Source organism: Hyla sarda, chromosome 1 (assembly GCF_029499605.1).
Source record: "Hyla sarda isolate aHylSar1 chromosome 1, aHylSar1.hap1, whole genome shotgun sequence".
NCBI lineage: Eukaryota > Metazoa > Chordata > Amphibia > Anura > Hylidae > Hyla > Hyla sarda.
This window is the reverse complement of record NC_079189.1, coordinates 57,124,712-57,141,489: the sequence shown is the minus strand read 5'-3', so window position 1 is coordinate 57,141,489 and position 16,778 is coordinate 57,124,712. Positions and strand designations below refer to the sequence as shown.

The 16,778-nt window shown below is 42.6% G+C and overlaps 1 protein-coding gene across 12 annotated transcripts in view; it reads right to left on the bottom strand.

The window, feature by feature from the left end:
- Positions 1–16,778, bottom strand: part of JAKMIP1 (janus kinase and microtubule interacting protein 1) — a 167,264-nt gene that overhangs the window by 107,384 nt on the left and 43,102 nt on the right. Inside the window, exon 1 of one of the 12 annotated variants that reach the window (XM_056555113.1) lies at positions 15,590–15,606. The exons of the other annotated variants lie outside the window; for them this stretch is intronic. The gene's annotated coding sequence lies outside the window, so the exon portion shown is untranslated. Of the gene's footprint in view, positions 1–15,589; positions 15,607–16,778 lie in introns of those variants that run through there. 12 annotated transcript variants of the gene reach the window in all.

Here is a 16,778-nt window from a genome sequence, read left to right as displayed (position 1 = left end):
CATTTGACACCTTGCTCATTCTGGGAGTCTAGTGGGTGGTCCAAATCAGTGATTGACAGCCTTCTCTGTATTAGTGTTCCTACAAAAGATAGCTGTCAGGCACTGTTTAGGACCACCCACTGGACTCTTAAACCCAGAATAAGATTTAATTGAATAATTTATCAATTATACTAGACATTTTGATGCAAAAAAAATGTATGAAAATTGTTCAACTCCACCTGTATACGTTCAAACCTGTTGTCAACTCTGAGACCCAATAAACCACTAAAACTAAATTAAAAGCAAAAATATTTAAAAAGAATAAAACAATTTTAACAAATCATATTCTGCAAGAGAAAGAAATTCAAAACAGAAAAAGGTGGGATAGCAATCAACACCTTGTCAATATTTGTATCTGCATCTCCCTAGATAGGTGACGTACATAGGAGATTGTATCTGTATACACTGCCCGTCAAGCAGAACCCCCGGGATTACTGATGTTCTTCACACAATTATGTGCTTTACTGATGAAAAGATGTTTACACAGAAAACCAGCTAACACCGCAGCGGAAACACGAGGATAAACATCCTTCCATTTGAAACTTGGGAGAAATAAGAAGATAAAAAGGTAAGGAAATTATCACAAAAAGAAAGAAAAGGAAGAAGCAGTAGAAAATAAGATTAATGCATTTTTTCTTATAGAAAAACTTTCTTTCATTAGCTAACCACATTGCTCACCATTATACTGTTCTATTGTGCCCCATAACAATGAAGTGTCCCATAAGTGATCCTATAATAGCGAATGCAGAGGCAGCATCCAGCACATCCGATCACTCACTATGGGGACTACCCAGATTCGTATGTCTTTCTGTGTAATGCACAAAAACTACAGTATATCTGTATCAAAAGGATTGCAAATACAACACCTATAGGCACAGATATCACTGTATTACTGTAAAAAATACAGGAGCAGATAGTACCGTCTCCCTGTACATAATGCAGGAGCAGGTAGCACCGTCTCCCTGTGCATAATGCAGGAGCAGGTAGTACCGTCTCCCTGTACATAATGCAGGAGCAGGTAGCACCGTCTCCCTGTACATAATGCAGGAGCAGGTAGCACCGTCTCCCTGTACATAATGCAGGAGCAGGTAGTACCGTCTCCCTGTGCATAATGCAGGAGCAGATAGTACCGTCTCCCTGTACATAATGCAGGAGCAGATAGTACCGTCTCCCTGTACATAATGCAGGAGCAGGTAGCACCGTCTCCCTGTGCATAATGCAGGAGCAGATAGTACCGTCTCCCTGTACATAATGCAGGAGCAGGTAGCACCGTCTCCCTGTACATAATGCAGGAGCAGATAGTACCGTCTCCCTGTACATAATGCAGGAGCAGGTAGCACCGTCTCCCTGTGCATAATGCAGGAGCAGGTAGTACCGTCTCCCTGTGCATAATGCAGGAGCAGGTAGCACCGTCTCCCTGTACATAATGCAGGAGCAGGTAGTACTGTCTCCCTGTACATAATGCAGGAGCAGGTAGTACTGTCTCCCTGTACATAATGCAGGAGCAGGTAGTACTGTCTCCCTGTACATAATGCAGGAGCAGGTAGTACTGTCTCCCTGTACATAATGCAGGAGCAAGTAGTACTGTCTCCCTGTACATAATGCAGGCGCAGGTAGTACTGTCTCCCTGTACATAATGCAGGCGCAGGTAGTACTGTCTCCCTGTACATAATGCAGGCGCAGGTAGTACTGTCTCCCTGTACATAATGCAGGCGCAGGTAGTACTGTCTCCCTGTACATAATGCAGGCGCAGGTAGTACTGTCTCCCTGTACATAATGCAGGCGCAGGTAGTACTGTCTCCCTGTACATAATGCAGGCGCAGGTAGTACTGTCTCCCTGTACATAATGCAGGAGCAGGTAGTACTGTCTCCCTGTACATAATGCAGGCGCAGGTAGTACTGTCTCCCTGTACATAATGCAGGAGCAAGTAGTACTGTCTCCCTGTACATAATGCAGGCGCAGGTAGTACTGTCTCCCTGTACATAATGCAGGCGCAGGTAGTACTGTCTCCCTGTACATAATGCAGGCGCAGGTAGTACTGTCTCCCTGTACATAATGCAGGAGCAAGTAGTACTGTCTCCCTGTACATAATGCAGGCGCAGGTAGTACTGTCTCCCTGTACATAATGCAGGCGCAGGTATTACTGTCTCCCTGTACATAATGCAGGCGCAGGTAGTACTGTCTCCCTGTACATAATGCAGGCGCAGGTAGTACTGTCTCCCTGTACATAATGCAGGAGCAAGTAGTACTGTCTCCCTGTACATAATGCAGGCGCAGGTAGTACTGTCTCCCTGTACATAATGCAGGCGCAGGTATTACTGTCTCCCTGTACATAATGCAGGCGCAGGTAGTACTGTCTCCCTGTACATAATGCAGGCGCAGGTAGTACTGTCTCCCTGTACATAATGCAGGCCCAGATAGTACATAACGCATGTTCAAATAATATAATCACTCTAAAAAAATAACACAGAGGCAAATATTACTGTTTCCCTATCAATAATGCAGGTGCAGATAGCAGTGTCTCCCTGTACATAATGCAGGCCTAGATAGTATGTACCCTTGTAAATAACACAGAGACAGATAGTACTGTTCCCTTGTAAATGACAAAGGCATAGTAGTAGAATAAAATGGACAGTATATTGCAAAACATTCAATTAGAAGATAAACTATTGGACATTCCAGGTCACTGCATCCAGTGACCTGTAGGTAATATAGGAACTAATATGTCACCTGCTCCAATACTGAATATAGAATGAATGACACCCTGAGGCCCACACACTGTCTAAAATTCATTTCATACAAAACATACAATACTAAATTAAAAACTATTAAAATTCAATTTCAGATGAAAATGCTAAAATAATTCTATTACACCGCTATATAGACAAAAGTACTGATACATCTACACATTTCACCTATAGAAGCTTTTAGGACATCCCTTCCTAAATCCATAGGAATGAATATGGGGTACGTCCTCCTTTGCAGGTATAACAGCTCCCACTCTTCTGAGAAGACTTTCTATAAGACTCCATCCTACCTGTTTATGTCAGTTTCATCTTCACTCGCTGCTGACAAGGCAGGACTTCCTATGCAGCTCACCACCCGCTTCCTCTTCATTACTATTAGCATGTACATCTATGCCTCAAATGCATACCGCCATATGACACTGCTACATGCCAGACAAGGTAAATGTAACCTCATCCACACAAGAATATAGCAGTAACATGTAGTGTAGCTCATTCTCCTGGTTATCTTACTCCACTGGTGGTTTAGTTGTTTGCAGTAATGTCCTGGTGAGCATGTGTTTACTCACATGCCCACAGGCACACACTATGTTGTGGTCTCCAAACTGTGGGCATGTTGGTAGTTGTAGTTGTGCAAGATCTGGAGGTCCACCGTTTGGAGACCACTGATTTAACCCAACACTCCTCAACTTTTACCACTCCAGCTATTGCAAAACTACAAATTCGCTGTCTGGGCATGCTGGAAGTTGTACTTTTGCAACATCTGGAGGTCCATAGTTTGGAGACCACTGTCCTATGTGAAACTAGGAACCTAAGTGCACTTTATAAAGAACCCTCACTCGAACTGACGTCATCGGGTGGAAGACAGGAAAAAATCTGGGTGTTTAGGCGCGTGCCGCATGAATGGAATGACATCCAGTGGTAGGATATATATTCTTTATTTAGCCGAATCAGACGCGTTTCGAGGCTGCTGCTTTTTTTTCAATGAACAATGGCTTATACAGTACATGTGAAAGCAGAATTTATTTAGTAGGAGAAATCCTCAGGAGGCAGAGCTACCCAACAAAAAAAAAACAAAAAAAAAAATGATGTCACTTTTTCAAGTGAAAGAAAAAAACAACACAAGTAGAGAAAGTGCTGTTTTTACGTAGCTCCCATTGCAGTCAGTGGGGTTTTTGGAGGTGGAATGTGCTATCACACCCCCTCCCGTAGGCTTGCATTGCGGGGCGGAGCGTGACGTCACACGCCGCCTGCCCTGTAGTAGCCCGTAATCAGACCTGGAGCGAACGCGCTCCGGGGACTGATTACAAACTGGGTGCCGCGTGCATGATCCCGGGGGTCCCCAGCGGCGGGACACCCGCAATCAGGCATCTTATCCCCTATCCTTTGGATAGGGGATAAGATGTTTAAGCACCGGAGAACCCCTTTAAGGGTACGTTCACACGAGCAGATCCCCAGCGCGTATTACACTGTGGATCCGCCGCTGAAGGACCGCTGTATGCTGTCTTTACAGGTGCCTGATCGGTGCGGCAAAACGCTGCTACAAGCAGACACACTCTCGGCCTAGCTCATAGAGCAGGGGGAGTGGCTGCGACGTGTGCGAGTACAACGCGCATGCGCAGCAACTCGCACCGCTTCAATTTGTCTGCTTGTAGCGGCACCTGTAAAGGCAGCATACAGCGGTCCTTCAACGGCGGATCCGCAGCATAGTACACACTGTAACAATCAAAAAAATGTTATGCAATGTACACCTTGGCAAAACATTAGTCTTTCTAATATACTTCATAAAGATAAAAAATAAATAAAATAAATAAAAAGACAACTAGGGGTCCCCATACCATCCAGAACATAATTCTGTCCAGCTGCAGCATCATCTTTGTCCAAGCTTAAGCACAGGATGGGACAAAGTCCAAGAAGTGAGGGTGGGATTAGCACTACTGTGCTCACTCCTGTCCTATCAGGCTGCAGTATGAAAACAGAGAGGAGGGGGTTACAGAGCAGTCTGCAGTGACGATATGAAGAGACCCAGCACAGCATAGCATACTCAGGAAGGAAGTGAATGTATGATGAGTGAGGGCAGGCTCAGTGCTTGCCTTGGACACGCCTCTGCCTGAGCAGTGGATGTCAGAATGCGTGAGCAGCAGAACAGAGGAATGTGAGCTAAATACAGAAGCTAGATACATAAAAAAAACGACATGTAAAGCATCTACATGACGTAGTGAGTAACATAAAGCATAATTTTTTTTCTGTGATATGACAAGTATGCTTTAAATAGGCACTTTCATGTGAACAAACTTTGTATAAATGAATATAAAAAACGTCATAATATATCTTAGGGTTCATTCACATTCCAGTCAGGCTCCATTATACAGAGCGCTGTTGGCAAGTCCGTCGGAATGACAGGAGTTTAGCGGAGAAAAGTCTGCTAATTTTTTTCCGACTAAACTTCAGTAAGTTAGCAGATCCCTGACAGACCCTATTTAAGTCAATTGGATTCATTGGGACCTGGTGGTGTCTGTTCTCAGTAACGTTTTGGCACCAAAAAAGAAAAAGAAAAAAAAAAAACAGAACAGGCCTTTAAAAGGAGCACTCCGGGTTAGGGAAACTTATCCCGGGGGTCCCAGCAGTCGGACACCCTGCAATCTGACACTTAACCTCTATCCTTAGGATAGGAGATACTCCTTTAACAAGATGGAGCACAATGAACTTAGCCTTAGACAAAAAATGTCCAAGTTTTACCCCCCCCCCCCCACACTTCTTGTTATTAAAACCATCTCTGAAAATCAGCTAAAAATTCTCCTCAGTCTGCAAGACAAGTAATACAAGTCTATAAAGGGGGAGGAGGAAGCTCTTCTCACCAGCTCTGGGAGAACTGCAAATTGAACATGAATCCTGCGGAGCAATAATCTGCTGAAAAAATACCATATATAAGTTATATAATGGCTACAAATAAGCTGCATTGTGTGTTTACATGAGAAGCAGCACTATCTTCTGACATGTCTGTCTTAAGGAAAAGTTGTATTCTCCAAGAATTAACAATTCAGAAGTATAATTTGTTGTATTGTATCGTACTATTCCTTTGTAATTCTTCCTGGAAATATGTAAGCAAAATGACACCTGGAAGATACCCCTATACAGTGGTCCCTCAACATACGATGGTAATCCGTTCCAAATGGACCATCGTTTGTTGAAACCATCGTATGTTGAGGGATCCGTGCAATGTAAAGTATAGGACAGTGGTCTACAACCTGTGGACCTCCAGATGTTGCAAAACTAAAACACCCAGCATGCCCGGACAGCCAATGGCTGTCCGGGCATGCTGGGAGTTGTAGTTTTGCAACATCTGGAGGTCCACAGGTTGAAGACCACTGGTATTGGAGGTTATACTCATGTGTCCCCGCCACTCCGGACCGTCACCGCTCGTCACCGCTGCCCTGGATGTCGCCCTCCATCGCTGTCGCCGCGTCCCCGGGGTGTCCCCGACGCTCCGGCAAGGCCTCTGCTTCCCCGGCATCCTCGCTCACCGTTGCCGCCATCACGTCGCTACGCACGCCGCTCCTATTGGATGACGGGACGGCGTGCGCAGCGACGTGATGACGACGATGGAGAGCGCCGATGATGCAGGGGATCCCGAGGAGTACGCTACGGAGCCCCGAGGACAGGTAAGTGATGGTCAGCGGACCCCACGGGGCACCGTAAACGGCTATCCGGTGGCAGCTGAAGCATGTACCTCGTGCCTCACAGCGTGTAGATATACAGCACGGTAATATCAAGTTGTCTATGAATTCAAATATTTTCCGGGAGGAATGCCAGAGGAACAAAGGCCCTTAGTTCTACCATGTATTTACTAAGACAGATCACAGGTCCCTTTTACAATATGGCAGCTTTTTTACATGAAGAAAACCACAGAAAAGTATAAAGACTGAAAACTCGGCTCTGCTTCATCTACACATTCAGATATCCTTGTTAGTGTTTTGACAGAATTCATTTCCCATCCTCCTAGGTGTGTAGTTTCCGTATGTGGACACTTGCACGGCTCGATGCTTGCCCTACTTTGAGAAGCATTCGCCGCACACACACAAACCTTTTTTCCTGTAACAAGGGCTCTTACGATGAATTATTTATACTCCCCCACCATCGGCGTGATTAAGAATGCAAAAGACAACCCGGGCAATAAAGGCGGCCGGCATCCGTGCAGCTAGATGCTTCTCTGTGACTAAAGCAATCAATCAATCTGAGCAATTCTGCTAACAGGGAAGAAGACATTTTATTCACATCTGAGGATATGTCCCTATCAATGTATACAGAGGCTGCCTTCACAATGGGCTCACACTACATCATTGCTATACAGTGTAATATGTATGCCGACATATGCCACTTTGTGCTCGTTCACTTTAACCCCTTAAGGACAAAGCCAGTTTCATTTTTGCGTTTTCATTTTTCCTCCTTGCCTTCTAAAATCCATGACTTTTTCATTTTTCACCCCTACAGACCCATACGAGGGCCTGATTTTTCAGTGACCAATTGTACTTTGTAATGACACCTTTTATTTTACTACAAAATGCACGGCGAAACCCCAAAAAAAATTTTGGCGAAGTTAAAAAGAAAAATGCAATTTTGCAAATTGGAGGGTTTCGTTTTGACACAGTGCACTTTGTGAATAAAACCGATAAATAGTCACCCAACAACCAAAGTAATGCAAAATTAAACAAACATTACTGAGTACTCATTTAAAAACAGAACAATAAAATGAATCAGCAGCACACAGAAAAATGGCACAGATTATGGATAATGTAAATGTGGTTTCCCGGTACCGTATTGCATACCGTACCTTGTATGGTGGTCCCCAAAGTCAGAGTTACTACGTTCAGGTAGGGTCCTCCAGGTGGGACAGCCCCTAGTCACCTCCTCCTCCTCTAATTTTATAGTGTTTATGTGTATATATTTAATAATGTGATACAAGAAAGGTAGAGCCGCTCACCACTCCTCCGTCTGCTGCGCCTCCTTGTGCTACGGACACCGGTACCGCCCCCGATTCAACCAAAATCATAGGAAAGAAATGTGCGGCACTCAGGTGTTTGCAGGTAAAAAACTTTGTATGGCTTTATTCACAACGCCCAACACAGGACAGGATCTGACGTGTTTCGCACTACAGAGTGCTTATTCGTAGATGCGAATAAGCACTCTGTAGTGTGAAATGCGTCAGATCCTGTCCTGTGTTGGGCGTTGTGAATAAAGCCATACAAAGTTTTTACCTGCAAACACCTGAGTGCCGGACATTTCTTTCCTATGATATTTACTAATGTATATTAATATAATTACCTTTATAGCATCGCAGGACCTTCGGTCATGTGACTATGTTAATTCCTTTGGGTTATGCTTTAGGACCTTTCAGAGGTCACATGTCAGACCATGATCCTTTGTACAGATAATTGACAGAAGTTTTGGACCAATCAGCTTAAGGCCAGCCCCTGCCCATATAAGGGAGCTGCAGCCAATGATCTCTCTCTTGGGTTCCGGATCATCGGAAAGTTGAGATCTGTGTAACTTGCAAAGACAACCCTAGGCCTGAAGCCTGCCGGCCTCAGCCTGAACTAAACCGCAAGTTCTAAACTAAATCCCGCCAAAGCTAGCGTGACTATTGGACCGAAACTAAATCCCCTAAATCCAGTGGAACAGCGCATATCAGACTAAGGACTTTAAAAACGCTCAAGGTCCCAACCACTGTCAATATCTAAGAGACTTTGCTTGTAAAGAGACTGTTCCTGTTATAAAGCCTGCATAAAATTTTCAGTAAAAGTTTTCAGCAAACTCTCCGGTTGTGGACATTCACTTATTTAATACCTCCCTACTGCACTTGGGACGGGTGGCGGTAGGACAAGCATTACAGATGAGCCCTCACCCTGGCGTCAGAAAAATAGAAAGGGTTAAGCAAGCACCCTTTAGTAACTGCACAGCTACACCCCATATACCCTACAACCCCAGGCTACCACATAAATATCACAACAGTCCCATAAAAGATTAAATGGATGTGGAAAAATACATGCAACAAAATAAAAAAATGGGAGTACGTGACATGATAGCATGCAAAGGAGTATAGAAACAAAATAAGTACTGTTCGTAACTGATTGTGGAACAAGACAATAAAGAAAGGGGACAAACCTGGAGAAAAAAAAAAATTGAGCTGCTACCATAGGGGACCAGGCCATCAATCCTCCAAACTGTCCAACAAGAAAAAGGAACACAAATCACTGTTGCATAATGAACAACGGACAGGTTGCTATACAAACCTACCCAGACGGAGTGCCAACCCCTACGCCGTTTCGCTTTCTCAGGGAGTGCACTTTATGGTAAAAATTATGTTATATTTATTCTGAGGGTCAATACAATTTAAATGATACCCAGGTTTACAAGCTTTTCTATTATACTACTTTAAAAAAAAAAATTTAACAAAAAGAGTATGTTTTATAGAAAGACTAGCTGAGTACCCGGCGTTGCCCGGTTTTTCCTTCCTCATCCTTGTTGGGGAGGAAAATCAACAAAGTAGGAAGCTTTTGACTTCATATCCCATCCCCATATATTGTTGTCATATCCCGACCCCATATCCCGGTCCTCATACCCCGACCTCCTATCCCGGTCCTCATACCCCGACCTCCTATCCCGTCCTCATACCCCCCATCCTCCTATCCCGTCCTCATACCCCATCCTCCTATCCCGTCCTCATACCCCGACCTCCTATCCCGTCCTCATACCCCGACCTCCTATCCCGTCCTCATACCCCGACCTCCTATCCCGTCCTCATACCCCGACCTCCTATCCCGTCCTCATACCCCGACCTCCTATCCCGACCTCCCATCCCGACCCGTAATATGTGTACCAGGTATTGAAATATCTCCAGCCGTACAGAAGTTATGTGAGAACATACATTTCCCATTGATTTGCATGGGACTTTAAACAAAACCCCCAACACTCACAAATGAGGGTAGTTAAGGGTTAAATTAACTATCCTATATTTTAAAGTGGACATATAAGTAACATGTGACCAAGTATTATTGAAATATCTCCAGCCGTTTGAAAGTTATGCAGTAACATATTTCCCATAGACTTGTATGGGACTTTAAACATAAACCACGTCCCTGGCAAATGGGGGTGAGTAAGGGTTAAATCACCTATCCTATGTTTGTTGTTGACATATAAGTAACATGTGTGCCAAGTTTCATGTTAATATCTTTAGCCGTTTGGAACTTTTTGTGGAACATACATACACACACACACACACGTTGAGTTTTATATATATATAGATGAGCAAACTTACAGTTATTCGAATCGTCAAGAACTTCTCGGCTCGGCAGTTGCTGACTTTATCCTGCATAAATTAGTTCAGCTTTCAGTAGCTCCGGTGGGCTGGAAAAGGTGGATACAGTCCTAGGACTTTGTATTACATTTTTTCTGGGATGTGATGTGGCCAAAAAGCAGCAATTTTGGACTTTTTTTTACGTTTACGCTGTTCACCATCCAGGATCATTAACATTATATTTTAATAGTTCAGACATTTAGGCATGTACAGATACCAAATATGCTTATTTTTATTTTCTTTACGCTTTTAGTAATATGGGGCGATTAAAATTTTTATTGGGGGAGAGGATTTTTCACTTTTTTTTTATTTTTTTTTTACTTTTTTTCACATTTATTTTATACTTATGTCCCCATAGGGAACAATTTATAGCAATCATTAGATTGCTAATACTGTTTCAGTGTTATGCATAGGCATAGCACTAATCAGTATTATCTTCGATCATCTTCTCTGGTCTGCTCCAAGGCAGACCAGAGAAGACGACCCCAGAATGACAGCTGCAGCAGATGAGGGGACCTACGTCCGAAATCTTGGCTGATCTGATCCCTGAAGCCGTTTAGATCAGCTATTAGAAGTGCTGCACTGCCACAAATGCCGTGATCTGTATTGATCATGGCATCTGAGGGATAATTGGGGACATCAGCACGATCACTGATGTCCGCCATTACCGGCAGATCCCTGGCTGCTGATAGCAGCCGGGACCTGCCGTGCATGATTCGAGCCTGCTTTGGTGCTTACATCATGTACTGGACATAAATGTACGTCGTGGTGCTCCAAGTTTCAGCGCATGTCCATTATGTTCTTAAGGGGTTAATGGACTGCACATAGTCTACTCGTGATGACATTTAGTCTGTATCCTTAATGTATACTTTTATTCTGAAGTTCTCAAAAGCAAGGTCTACTGTGCCTCTGGTTGTGAAGCCAGAATTAGGCCAATAGTCTTAGGGCTCATTCACACAGAGATATTAGGTGAGTAGATTCCAACTTGTTGGCGGCGCTTAAGCCTTTATGTTACATCTGGAAGGCTCAGACCTCCCCCGAAGCTTTGTGGCAGTAACATAGTGTGGTCATCCAAAAATGAAGTAATCCAAAACTGCCTTAGGGCCTGTTCTGAAGTATGCTACAGCCACATGTATAAAAGGGTTATTCCAAGATTAAAAGTTACCTGTTTGACCACACCACCCCCCCCCCCCCCAATTCAATTATCCCCAAGGTGCATGCAGTGGCAGTGCACACTCGACAGCTGCTCTCTTCATTCTCTAAAGGACTATTAAACATTGTTGAGCACAGAACTCGGCTATGTGGCACAAGCAGTGAATGGAGCATACCACACAGACAATTGACCTCCATTCTTGTGATTGGTGGACCCAGCGGTCAGACCACCACTGATGACCTAGTTATCCCCTATCCTGCTAATAATTCTTCACACAGTATTCTAACACTCATATTTTTATAATACAAAGCTCCAACCCCAGTACACAGACATTTATAAAACTTAACAGGGAGATAGAGGATAAGGGTCCAACCTCTGGAACCAATCGTGACCTTCAGAACGGGGCCCGATCTCTCAGAAAAAGCAGGTGCTGCAGACGCTACTGCACTCTGTTCATTTCTATGGGAGTGCCGAAGATGTTAGAGTGAGTAGTCTGCAGCATGTACTCTCTCAGAGCCCCATTTTGGAGATCCTGTGTGAATAGGGGATAAGTTGTTTTTCACTGGACAACCCATTAAAAATGCCTGTATACACTTTAAACATTGTACTCAAACTACAATATACAGTAAGCACCCTCTAGTGGTGGCTATAGGTAGCAAGAATGTTTTATGTCGATACATTTAAAAAGGGGTACTCAGCTGGAAAACATTTTTTTTTTAATCAACTGGTGCCAGAAAGTTAAAAACAGATTTATAAAATTACTTCTATTTAAAGAATCCTAATCCTTCCAGTACTTATCAGCTGCTGCGTGCTCCAGAGGAAGTTCTTATATTTTTGAATTTCCTTTCTGTCTGACCACAGTGCTCTCTGTTGACACCTCTATCCATGTCAGGAACTGTCCAGAGTGGGAGCAAATCCCCATAGCAAACTTCTCCTGCTCTGGACAGTTCCTGACAAAATTCAAACAGAAAAGAACTTCCTCTGTAGTATACAGCAGCTGATAAGTACTGGAAGGATCAAGATTATTAAATAGGAGTAATTTACAAATCTGTTTAACTTTCTGGCACCAGTTGATTTAAAAAAAAAGTTTTCCAGCGGAGTACCCCTATAAAGCTCATTATCAGAAAACAGCTCCCACTTTTCCAGGCTTCTGAATGGTAAATCTAACTATACATTGAAACAATAAAGGAAGAAATGTGTGGGGGGGGGGGGGGGATAGAGCACACCTATTAGAATATATTGGTGCCAGAGTAAACAGCAGATGTCGGTCTGCAAAGTCAGTGATCCAGTGGTATCATGGAAGACACCTGCGGGGTGCCCACAAATCACAGGTGTAGAATCAAATATATAAACATATAAATATGGTTGTTGCCATACCTCCTGATGACGGTGATGTTTCACCGAAACATGTAGGGGAGACATCATATGTTTTTAGCTCATGCCATATATGCCAATCAATGTGGGACTATGACTGGTTTCCCACGCAGAGTATTTCAATGAGTGGTGTTCCACCTGTTAACATGATGCGATCAGGCATTAAGGGCATTTCATTTTAAACTCACTTTGAGCACCATTATTTTGTTTGGTTTCCCTCTTCTTTAATACATACCAATAAAAGTTAAGTTTTAGGTAATCTTGTTATATATGGATATCTGTACTCCAGGCTAAGCTCTCTGGAGTAATTGTGTTTCATAGAATCAAATATGCCACAACAAAGAAACCATTTCATGCACTCACCGCTCCAACAGTGTCAGAAGGTCCGGAGTCACGGGATAACATCACGTGATGAAGTTGAAGCACTCAGAGGCTACACCGGTTGTTTCACGCGACTATGCGCGCTTTGTCCGGAAGAAGCATGCATAGTGGCGTGAAACAACCGGTGTAGCCCCTGAGCGCTTCAACTTCATCCCGTGACTCCGGAACTTCGGACTTATAGACACTGTTAGAGCGGTGAGTGCATGCTATCATTTCTTTGTTGTGGCTAAATATACACCGATATAGGTCCCTTACCTTCTGCATACCAATATGCCATTAAGGACTGCAGGAATGCTGGGTAATTACCCAATGGGAGCCAAGGAAGAAAAAATACCTTTAACACAGACCTCACAAAATGTTTTAATGAAACTATCCCTATGACTGAGTTAAGTGTCTCCAACCATGAGACACACTAAATAAATCCTACAAACTTCTGATGTAAAGTAAACAGTATCCGGCCCTTTAATACATATTCTAAGGGGATATTAGCACTAGATTTCCAGCTACCGTTCACTTGGAAGGCTTCTCCCCAGGAGAGAACAAGGACCAAAGAAAGCAAAATTAATTTTCTTGTCCCATTTCAGGCCTCCAGTGACACTTGCCAAAACAGACAGCGCGATGCCAGCGGAGCACTGAGGCGCTGGCCTAAATGAAACAGCGCTGCCGACCTGCGTGTCTACAACGAACACTAAATCCATCCACAACACAATGGGGCAATAAAACACAGTACAATGTTCATAGGCCTGGAGATAGTGAATGCAGTTATCCCTCCCCACAATTGTAAGAATCACGTAGGGGGGACAGAATGGCTCTGGAACCATGGACTCCAGATAAAAATGCTCTGCACGGACAGAATAGAGAAAGTGTTCTATTTGCGTTGCTTGCACTGCATTTGTTTTTAGGGAAAGGTAATTAATCTAGGTGCTGAATTATCAATTCTTCTAGATTATCAGATGGCAACAAATAAAGAAAAAAAAAACGTAAACCTTTTACATGTTGTAGAAAAGTTTTGATTGGTCAGGGTCTGAGTGTTCAGACCACGACCGATAGCTAGAACGAATAGGTCTGGGTCTCAACACTCAGACCCCGACCAATCAAAACTCTAGGATATGTCAAACATTTTTTTTTAAAGAGACTGGTACACTAATATTTTTACAGGTAAAATGCTATTTTTACAACTGCTACCTAAAAATTGTATTACAGAGTTTTGCCACAAGAGATTAGCTATAGAATAGAGGCATAGAATGTGTCGGCAGATAAGAACCTGTCGGCCCATCTAGTCTGCCCAATATCCTGAATACTATGAATAGTTCTTGGCCCTATTTTATATAGTTCACTGTGGATTGAATTGTAAAGTAAAATGTATATCAATTGCACAAAACAATAACATGCTATGAACCTACAGTATACCCTGAAATCGGCAGAAATTTTTCCACCTCATGGTTAGTAAATTGGGCCCGATCTTTGCCTCCAAAAAACCACTGTCCTTTCCATTTCCCCACCTACAGGGTCCTAAAGAGTAATGCAGTCATTTTATTGTTTCTGGGATGTGATGTGACAAATAGCATACACATTTCTGCCAACAGTGTCTTCAGCTGTTGCAAAACTACAACTCCCAGCATGACAGGACCGCCATGGTAATGCTCAGGATCACATCACTGTGATAATGCAGAAAAATGATCTGAGATCTGACCAATTAAAGCTGGAATAAAGGAATTTTAATGTAAATGCTTCTAAAGTATTCCTCCTCTTATAAGTATTGCATTTCTTAGGAGAAAAATAGGTGATAAAATACTCCGGAAGGAAAACAATCATGATGACTAGCCCTATCTAGCCATGGGTTTTCAAAACATGGGTGTAAAGAAGCCCATGGCTAGATAGGGCTAGTCATCATGATTCTGGGTATACCTTTTATTGCCATAGTCATTTTAAGTGCCGAGATATAAGCCTTTTCTGTTGTTATGCAAATGAGGCTCAAGTGCCCAAGGGGCGTTCCCCAGCACAGCAAGAGCCCAGGTCCAAGTGTCCATGTCCTCTTTATCTAGTGGCTGTCAGCTAAATGAGATAGGAAGATGCCAGCAGGTAGTAATAAAAAGGACATTGGCTGGACTTACCAGGGCTTTTGTCAGGTGGGGAAATGCCCCTTGGGCACTTGAGTTTCAAAAAGCTTATACCTCAGCACAGGAAAGGACTATGGAGTTGTATGTCCTGAATCATTATGGCTAGCCACATCTAGTCATGGGCTGACAGATCAATGGCAAATGTCCCAAAAGTTAGTTTCCATTTGGACATTTCGAGGCACATTACTGTCTGTCTCCTAGGATTAGTCCAGCCATGTCCTAACACACAAATGGGACTTTTATTCATAAAGATCAATCACAAAATGTCATTAGCTTTCCTTCTCCTTGCCAGAAGCCCTTACGCTTGTTACACCTGACGAACCAACATGCAAGGCTTATAATGGTTACAGGAAGATGAAATGAGATTGTAGATGATCAATTAAACTATTACTCCAAAGGCATTCATTGTAGAGGAGTTATTACCGCTATTTTGTAATCTTCGTCCTTTCATCCTATAAATGGAAGTTGGCAAAGAATTAAAGGAAAATAATTCTGTAATAGGCAAGATGACATTAAAACATATAGTAACTGGTAGGTAAAGGCCTATTATGTCCTCAGAAGAGTAACAGGTTACATCATGGTAAAGGGCTAAAAATAAAATAGAAACTATGTTAAATGGGTTTAAAAAACAGTGACTTGGCGGGTGTCATAGGGTGTAATACTTTCATTTCTGCCCCACTAAAGTTACCCAAGACAACTCATACACACAGCTCTAAGAATGGATCAGCTTGGGCTTCATCAGCATGGCAAGCAAGCAAAAAGAATGAACATGTTTATCCACATATTGAATTTCCATGGCAGTTTTCCTACAGAGAAATTTTTGCCATATGCACATTGCAGCAGAATCCCAAAGAAAACAATGGGCGTTTCTACACCAGAATTTTAAAGTGGAATATTTACGCTGGATTCTGCTTGGAAATTGCGTAACTGGGCCCTTATTGCAGGTTGACCTACACATTACAGCTGACCGAAACTCATGCAAGGTGCATTAATGAGACTTATGTTGCCCTCTAACTCAAAGTTTATATATAAAGAGTATTGATAGGTTAACCCCTTCATGACCCGGGGTTTTCCGTTTTTTGTACTTTCGTTTTTTTCCTCCTTACATTTAAAAAAAAATCTTAACTCTTTCAATTTTGCACCTAAAAATCCATATGATGGCTTATTTTTTGTGCCACCAATTCTACTTTGAAATTAAATCAGTCATTTTACCCAAAAATCAACGGCGGAACGGAAAAAAAAAATCATTGTGCGACAAAATTGAAGAAAAAACACAATTTTGTAACTTTTGGGGGCTTCTGTTTCTACACAGTAAATTTTTCGGTAAAATTCTGTAGGTCCATACGATTAAAATGATACCCTACTTATATAGGTTTGATTTGGTCTTCTGTAAAAAATCATAATTACATGCATGAAAATGTATACGTTTAAAAAATCATTTTCTGACCCCTATAACTTTATTTTTCCGCGTATGGGGCAGTATGAGAGCAAATATTTTGCGCCGTGATCTAAAGTTTTTAGTGGTACTATTTTTGTATTGATCTGACTTTCTGATCGCTTTTTATTCATTTTTCATGATATAAAGTGTGACCAAAAATACGCTATTTTGGAA